General features: G+C 52.0%; 1 long non-coding RNA gene across 1 annotated transcript; it reads left to right on the top strand.

Moving 5' to 3' along the window:
• Positions 1-6,159: 6,159 nt before the first annotated feature.
• Positions 6,160-6,601, top strand: LOC145522784 (uncharacterized). Its single transcript, XR_014066166.1, has 2 exons — positions 6,160-6,343; positions 6,479-6,601. It is a non-coding gene; the product is annotated as an uncharacterized LOC145522784 (long non-coding RNA).
• Positions 6,602-8,065: the final 1,464 nt, after the last annotated feature.

Below are 8,065 nucleotides of genomic sequence, written 5' to 3'. Positions count from 1 at the left end.
TTATGAACTAGAGATCCTGTCATCTACCCCCTTGTTGGCCTCAAAACCATAGTCTCTAACACCTCAGACTGCATCTGATCTAGTAACTCCCTAGGCACCATTATCATGACTCAGTTGGTAGAACTTACTGCTCAGACTTTAAGCTCTGTGTTTACCTACTGGTAACTTTTTTATTGTGCTTTGCATTCTGGGTCATGAGTTTTTCCAAACAGACCAAGTACTCTTTGAAAAGTCTGCCTGCTTCATCTCTGTCCCTCCTGTAGTGCCTAGCACAGCGTTCTGTCCCAGCCTCCTTAATTATCCACACAAACAGACGAAACCCTTAGGTACCCACACATGACCCCTCCCTCTATGCGGAATCCCATAAGCTGGGGGCATGCAGGGTGATCACCGGAGGAGGAATGCAGAAGCAAGCACTGGGCCTTGCTTGCTTCTTCCCAGGACACTTCACTGTTCTCTTCCAAGCCATGGGTTCTTTCATAGGAGGCAGTGCAGGTAGCAGTTTGGATCAAGAGTTAGACCTCATTCAAGTCTGATCTCAGGGACTTCTGAACCCAGTGGACTGGGAAAAGTCACTGCACCTTTCTGAGGTGTTAGATTCTGCATCTGCAAAACAGAGGCAGGGGAATGGCCTGGGTGATCTCCGAGACCTTTGTCAGGTCCAGCGGCTTTTGAAGATGCAAGGTAAGAACATAAGCTAGAGGAAATGGCCAGCCTCTCACTCAAGTGTCCTGCGGAAATTCCCCACCCCAAATCACCCCTCGGAGTGACCTCTCTCTCCTCCAACACCTGAACCTCCCCCCCTACCCCCTTCAGCCTCCTTGAACTGTACCCTGCTGTTCCTCAAGTCCACTGCCTGGGAGGCCTTGGTCCCATGTCTGTGTCTTAGGAAATTGTGAGGTGGGGTGGAGACTGGGCTGGAAGTCAGTATCGCCTCCAGCAGTGGGGATGAGCCCCATGCGGGATCAGGGGGGAAAGCAGATGACATGGTGACCCACCAGCACCTGGGCCTGCAGGAGCCCCATCTGCCTCCAGCTTTAGGGGTTTCCTGAGCCTTGGGCTCAGGACCCTGCATCTTAATGAGCCTCTTGAGCCAGTGCAGAAACAATGAATCAAATCCAGCTGGAAGCTGCCCTCCGACCCGCCTAATGACTTGTTTATTGTCAGAGCAGCAGTGCGTCATATAAGGGAATTTCAAAGTGTCACTAATTGGCAGAGGGCCAGTAAATAGCACCATATAAATCTGAAGCTGCTTCCACTGGGGTCGAGGACTGTGGAGCAGATACAGAAGATGCAGGAGGAAGAAGGGTACCACCAGGGCGGGACTGTGGATACAGGCTGTAGTGCCTTGTCAACTGTGGCTGCCCTGGGACTCTGCTACCCAGGGAGACTGGAGTGTTTGCTCTGTGACTGGAGAAATGAAAGGAAAAGTCCCATGATGGTCCTTGTGCCCTTACTGACATTATCTGTATGTCTGCAACCCCACGATGCCTGGCTTCCTACTGTGCTGTAGGAAAAGATGCCTTCTCTCTGAGAAAGGGACAGAAGCTCTCACGTGAAGCAGGATTGATGGAGTCTGTAAAACCCTGGATCCATTACACAGAAATGTTCTGCTTACAGAAGACCCTTGACAAGACTCCTACTCCAGGGCGTCTTAGGGACGGAGCTGGCAGGACCAGGAAGGAAAGACAAGTAGGGTAAAAAGAGCCTCTTCTTACTCAGGGTAACCCATGAGCACCTCCTGGGAGCAGGAGCAGATGATGGGCCAGAGATGGGAGATCATGGGTGTTCCTTCCGTGCCCACCCCACTCCTCTCACACACACATTGCTCTGCAGATTCAAGCCAAGGGGTGACGTGGAGAAGAGGCAGCAAGAGGGAAGGAGAAACGGGACTTCCCTGGTGGTCCAATGGTTAAGAATCCGCCTTCCAACATAAGGGATACAGGTTCTAAATAAACATCAAAAAAAGAGAGAGAACAAGAAAAGGAGAAAGGAAGGAAGGCACAAAGTGTGAAAGTGATGAAAGACATGTGGACATGAGACTTGTGAAAGACGGGATGGAGCGTGTGGACATGAGGTCTGCATGTGGACACTCCGGCAAGACCGCCTCCAAGCACGGGCCCTGAGGCTGTCAGCAGGCCGCAGAGTCAGGAAGCTTTGCCCTGAGGTCCTTCTGGGGAGCAGGGGGTGTAGGGGATGGGGTAGAGGGCTGAGTCCTTGGGGTAACTACTCCGTGTCTGGGGATGATAGGCCCTAAAGTTAGGCCCAGCCTAACGCCAGCTAAGTCTATGACCTGTGACATCAAGGAGCCGTGTGGGAAGTGGACAGAAGACAACATCTGTACGCGGTAGAGCTGACATCAAGTTCGAGGGCCAGCACTGCCCACACGTATTGGGCGTTCGTCAGGGCCCAGCTGAGTCTCGTGGCACAACCCAACTGATTTCTCCCAGGTGGCTCCATTATTTCAATCCCCAATTTACAGCTGGAAAACTGAGGTTCAAAGAGACAGGACATATCAGGGCTTGTCTAGGAGGTCCTGAGGGCTAAGAGCCACTCACTCACTCACTCACGCTTTCTCAAACATTGATAGAGAACTTAACAATGTTCTGGGCCCTGAGCTGGGAACCCTAGAACTAGTCTGAGCTGTGGTCTTTGTCCTTGGGGGGCTTCTAAGTCAATAGTGGATGTAGCATCCAAATGAATAGAGATAACGTAAAACAGGCTGGAAGAAAGAGCTAGATTAGAAAAACGAGCGAAAACATATGTGGAAGGATAGGGAGGTGAGTTCTGATTTGGTAGAAAGAGATAGGACTTCACAGAGAGGTGGAATTTGAGCTAAACCTTGAAGAAAAGACATGCGTGCATGCATGCTCAGTAGCTAAGTCGTGTACATCTCTTTGCTACCCCGTGGACTGTATACATACATGCAATTGACTACTACTCAACCATACAGGGCTTACCTCGTAGCTCAGTCGGTAAAGAATCCCCCTGCAATGCAGGAGACCTGTGTTCAATTCCTGGGTCAGGAAGATTCCCCTGGAAAAGGAAATGGTAACCTGCCTCAGTATTCCTCCCTGGAGAATCCCATGGACAGAGGAGCCTGAAAGGCTACAGTCCATGGGGTCACAAGAGTCGGAAAATGACTTAGCAACTAAACCACCACACCACTCAGCCATACAAAGAATGAAATAATGCCACTTGTAACAACATGGATGCAACTAGAGATTTTCTTACTAAGTGAAGTAAGTCAGAAAAACAAATACCATATAATATCACTTATATGTGGAATCTAAAATATGGCACAAATGAATCTATCTATGATTCAGAAACATAATCAGGGTCATAGAGAACAGACTTGTGATTGCCAAGGGGGACAAAGGGTGAGGGAGGGATGGGTTGGGAGTTTGGGATTAGCAGATGCAAACTATTATATATAAGATGGATAAACAACAAGGTTCCACTGTTTAGCACAGGGAACTATATTCAGTATCCTGTGATAAACCATAATGCAGAAGAATATGAAAGAAAAATAAATATATATATAAACTGAGTCACATTTCTGTACAGCAGAAATTAACACATTATAATTCAACTATACTTCAATTAAAAAAAAAAAGCTTAAGGATTGCTGTCCCAGTGTGTTTCCTTGTATGTTTCTAATATTTAATTTTTAAATGTTATACATTTTTTTAAAAGTCAGTTTTGTATAATGTAGACACAGAACAGGAGTCAAAAAGACCTATGATGGAGTGTGTTCCTCCCACCCCTGCATGTGGCCATTGTATTCCTTTTCCTGTTCCCAATATTCACAGGACCTTGTGGATCCTTTCTACTTAAGTCTTCTTAACAAAAAAAAACTCCTTTCCCTGCTGAAACAAACTTTCTAGGCCATTTTGGGGCTTCCCTGTATGGGGGCAAGCAGGAAACATACATAATCCTGTGTCCTGACCCAGGTAGAAGAGGACATACCTCCCTGAGACTCTATGTACAAATGCACATTGTTTGTCCTCAGGATGATAACAGCTGATAGCATATGTGTTATGGGCATTCTCTCTTGTCAAAGCTCAGTATCACTTCCATCACACCCATTTTCCAGACATGGAAACTGAGGCTCAGAGCAGTTCAGAGAAGTTCCCCTGTCAACCAGCTAGCAAACAGTAGCAACAGGATTTGCACCCAAACCTGTCTGATTTCACTTCTTTGATTCTTAACCGCTACACAACCGATTCAAAAAAGAGGAAGTGGAAAGTACTTTGGATTTTGCAGACTGAAATTCAGGGGTGGAGGGAGTTTGTGTACAGAGAAGAGCCTAAAATCCAGTTTCAGATGTCCATGGAGAAATCCGCTGCAAAGGACATCTTAAGTTCCTCGTGAGATTTCTCTTGCCCAGTTCAAGTTTGCACTGAATTAGGAGGAGAGAGAGCAGTGTGCAGGCCCACAAATACCTTCTGGGTGACCTGAGTTGACAGTGGGCAAGTGCCATCAGGAATGGAGTTTCTTCACAAAGACCGGGGCCGGCTTTGAGGGAGAAGGTATTAGAGACCCATCTTCAGCATCTGATCCATCAGCGCTGCCTCCTTTGGGCCCTGAGAAGACCTAGGCAGTCCCCCCACACCCACAGCCCCTTTGTGTTAATGACCACAGTGGAGAAATGCCCTGGTCACACTGAGGACACAAGGCAGAGTTTCTAGGGCCTCCAAGGGGCCTCTGTGCAGACAGGTTTCCAGGAGAAGCGCAGGCCATCATGCCAGACAGAAATGATTGTGCTAATAAGGAGAGAGGTGGCCTGCAAGAGCCCTGCCTTGGCCCCAAGCCTCCAGTTAATGAGACTTCATGGGGAGAAAGAGCCTCTAGGGTGAGGGGGTGGGGCCCAAGGGGCTGTCGAACAGCTGGAAGCCAGCCGCGGCTGAGGCTGTTTATTAGGACACAAAGAAAGGACTTTGCTCCCTGTGCTGAGGTCAAAATCAAGGTATCCCAGGGAAATGGCAGAGGAATTTATGAAGTGAGGAGGCAGCCGCTGTGACAGCTGTCTGCTGGTTCTGCCCCAACCTCGTTGCCTCGACCCTGAGCCGCCCTGGAGAATGTTCACCTCAATGAAGCAAGATTCTCACCAGCGAGTAGGGCCAGTCCCTCGGATTCCAGGCCCCCGAAAGGGCTTCTGGGTGATGATGCTCAGGCAACGGTGCGGGTTGCAGAGCAGGTGGGAAAGGGGAAAAGGCGGTGACAGCCACTTCTGCTGCTGCTAAGTCGCTTCAGTCGTGTCCGACTCTGTGCGACCCCATAGACGGCAGCCCACCAGGCTCCGCCACCCCTGGGATTCTCCAGGCAAGAACACTGGAGTGGGTTATCATTTCCTTCTCCAATGCATGAAAGGGAAAAGGGGAAGTGAAGTCACTCAGTCGTGTCCGACTCTTAGCCACCCCATGGACTGCAGCCTACCAGGCTCCTCCATCCATGGGATTTTCCAGGCAAGAGTACTGGAGTGGGGTGCCATTGCCTTCTCCGGACAGCCACTTCTAGGTGCCCACAAAGGTCCACTGACTTCCCGATTCCCTTTCACTCAGACCCATGGATATCCCCGGGGCTGGATGTGCCCCCCAACTATGGCACAGACGCCGACCTCTGAGGACAGGTCAACTGGGTCCCGGTTTTGTGACCACGAGGCAGAAATTGACGGGGCTGCCCCCCTCATTCCCACCCCGCAATTCTCGGGCACCTGAGGAGGGAGGCATGTGGCACCTGTACAGGAGAAAGTGGATCCCCAGGGACTGGGCAAGAGGGAATCCGACACTGCACTTTGGAGCACTGGAGAAACAGGTGGGAGGAGAGAACTGATTTACATCCAAGAATGTCAGTTTAGATGCCTCAGATCTATAAGTGGTCAGGTTTCCATGGAAACCAGATTCCCTCTTTTAAAAAAAATAAAAGGAGTGTGTGTGTGTGTTCGGCTGTGTGCTGCCTTTGGACTCCATCCTTCCCCAACCTGGGCACCCTGGAACCCACATAAAATACAGGCATGTTAGTCCCTTAGGAAGCCCAGCAACATGAAAAGTGATCCTCTCTGGGCGCATTCCCCCGACAGTCATTTACTCCCCCTCCCACATTGGACCTGTCCTTTTTCTCCCCCACTAGGCACCCACCAATCATCAAGAGCCCTCCGAACAGCTCCTGCCCCCCACCCCATGGACACTGCAGCCGCCAGAGTCCCTCCGCCCTCAACCTGACCTTGCTCGGCACAGCCTGGGCCCCGACTCCCAGCAGGGCGGCTTGAGCTGCTGCCAGGGCCCATCCATCAGGCCCAGCACCCCCTACCCTGAGCCCCCGCTATACCCGGCCTGTGAACGTCAGTGCTGCCATCGGAGGGCCCACGGGAGGGACTCCCGGGGTCTATCTGCCGCCAGTACCCCCTCCCCAGCCCTTTTGGGGTGACAGCTACTGGGCAGAGTAAAGGGATGACCCCCCCATCCTCCTCTTTCAGAGGCTGCCAGCCCCCCTCCCACCTGGTGACCTGCTGGGACCTACGGAGACCAAAGCTTCCAGTCAAAGATAAAAAATGCCTGGCTATTGACTAAAACACAATAAAGGGCCAATTTGCATGTTATTTGCATAACCAGCTAATCTCAAAATGGACTGAATGCCCCGCCTCACCATCACTGCCACCTTTCTCAGCGCCCCATCTTCGATCTTTCCTCCTCAGCGCTGCCAGCACCTTCTCCCTCGCCCTGCAGAGTGGATTCCATCTAGCATCAAACTCCTTACTCTTCCACCCTGCCCTCAGGGTAAGGAGATGTATCCCCGTGGATGACAGGGGTCCTGAGTGTCTGCGCCCCTCCTCTGACATATTTCATAGCACCCAATCCCTGACGAAAGCCCTCTCCTAGCATGCTGGCCTCTCCCCACCTTCCCGCCCCTGAGACCAGCTCTGTTTGTACAGGAGCCCAGACCGCATCGTGAGAGGCTGATGTTCCTGCAGCTGGGCTGTGTTTGGGCTCCAGCGCGGGTGAGAGGAGGGCGGCTGGTCAGGTCAGAGAGGGCAGGAGGGCGAGGGGGGCAGCAGGATGCTCGGGACCCGGCAGTCACAGCTCACACATGATATTTCTCCCCGCAGTGTTCTCTGCTCCAAGCCTGTGGGCCCCCGAGTCAGAGGCTTCCGGGGCTGTAAGGAGCTTTAGTTTATACACAAACAGCTGCATTTTCCTACTACTGTTTATTGCAAGGGGAGCCAGGCCGAGCATCCTCCCAGCTCCACTTGGCCTCCGTCATGGGTTTGGAGCTCGCTTGACTGGTCTGGGAGAGCAAAGACAGCACAGTCCATGAATGAGGAGCATCCCAGGGCAGGGGTGGAGAGGAAGTCCTGGGTCTGTTACTCGGTCTCCTCCTGTTTCTCCATCCTCCTGGACCTTGGATCGCCTCCAACACCCCTCACTCCTCTCCTTGATGAACACACAGATAGAGGGACGAAAGAGTTGAAGAATGGAGGCAGCTGCTGTCACCTCCATTTGAGGTCAGGTGTCCCTTCCACATTGCACGGTCACCAAGGCCACTACAAACGCCCTGCACCCTGGGGCTGCTGTAAGCCTCCCTTGTGAGGCACGAATGAAGTTCACAGCCCTGGAATCCAGGCCACAGGGTCACCCTGCCTCCACTAGGCCCGAGGGAGGCAAGAGGGGGGAGCGGCCTCCCCCTGAAAGCAGGGCCAGCCTTGCCTCATCTGATCTCTGGGTTCCCTCCAGCAGAGGGACATGGGGCTGCCCCCAGAGGACCAAAGGATGATGATCTCCCGCCACCCCAGCCGTAGCGTAGCCCACCTTTGGAGACGTGGCCACGGAGCTACTGGAAGCATTCCCCTGGGGTCTGCGTGGCTCAGTGGTTAGTGCTGGGACCAGGAGGCCCACCCCAGACTCCCTGAGTGAGTGAGAAGTTACTCAGCATCTCTCTGCCTCAGTTTCCCTCTTAAAATCAAGTAAGGCCCCCTTGCTATGATTGCAGCAGGAATAAGGGAGTCACATGTCTGGGCCAGTTGCAGTGGGCCTGGCACACAGCGGGTGCTCAGTGATGGGCTATT

The sequence above is a fragment of the Giraffa tippelskirchi genome, chromosome 10 (genome assembly GCF_054371585.1).
Source record: "Giraffa tippelskirchi isolate mGirTip1 chromosome 10, T2T-mGirTip1v1.2.pri, whole genome shotgun sequence".
Taxonomy (NCBI): domain Eukaryota; kingdom Metazoa; phylum Chordata; class Mammalia; order Artiodactyla; family Giraffidae; genus Giraffa; species Giraffa tippelskirchi.
This window is presented reverse-complemented; position numbering and strand designations above follow the sequence as displayed.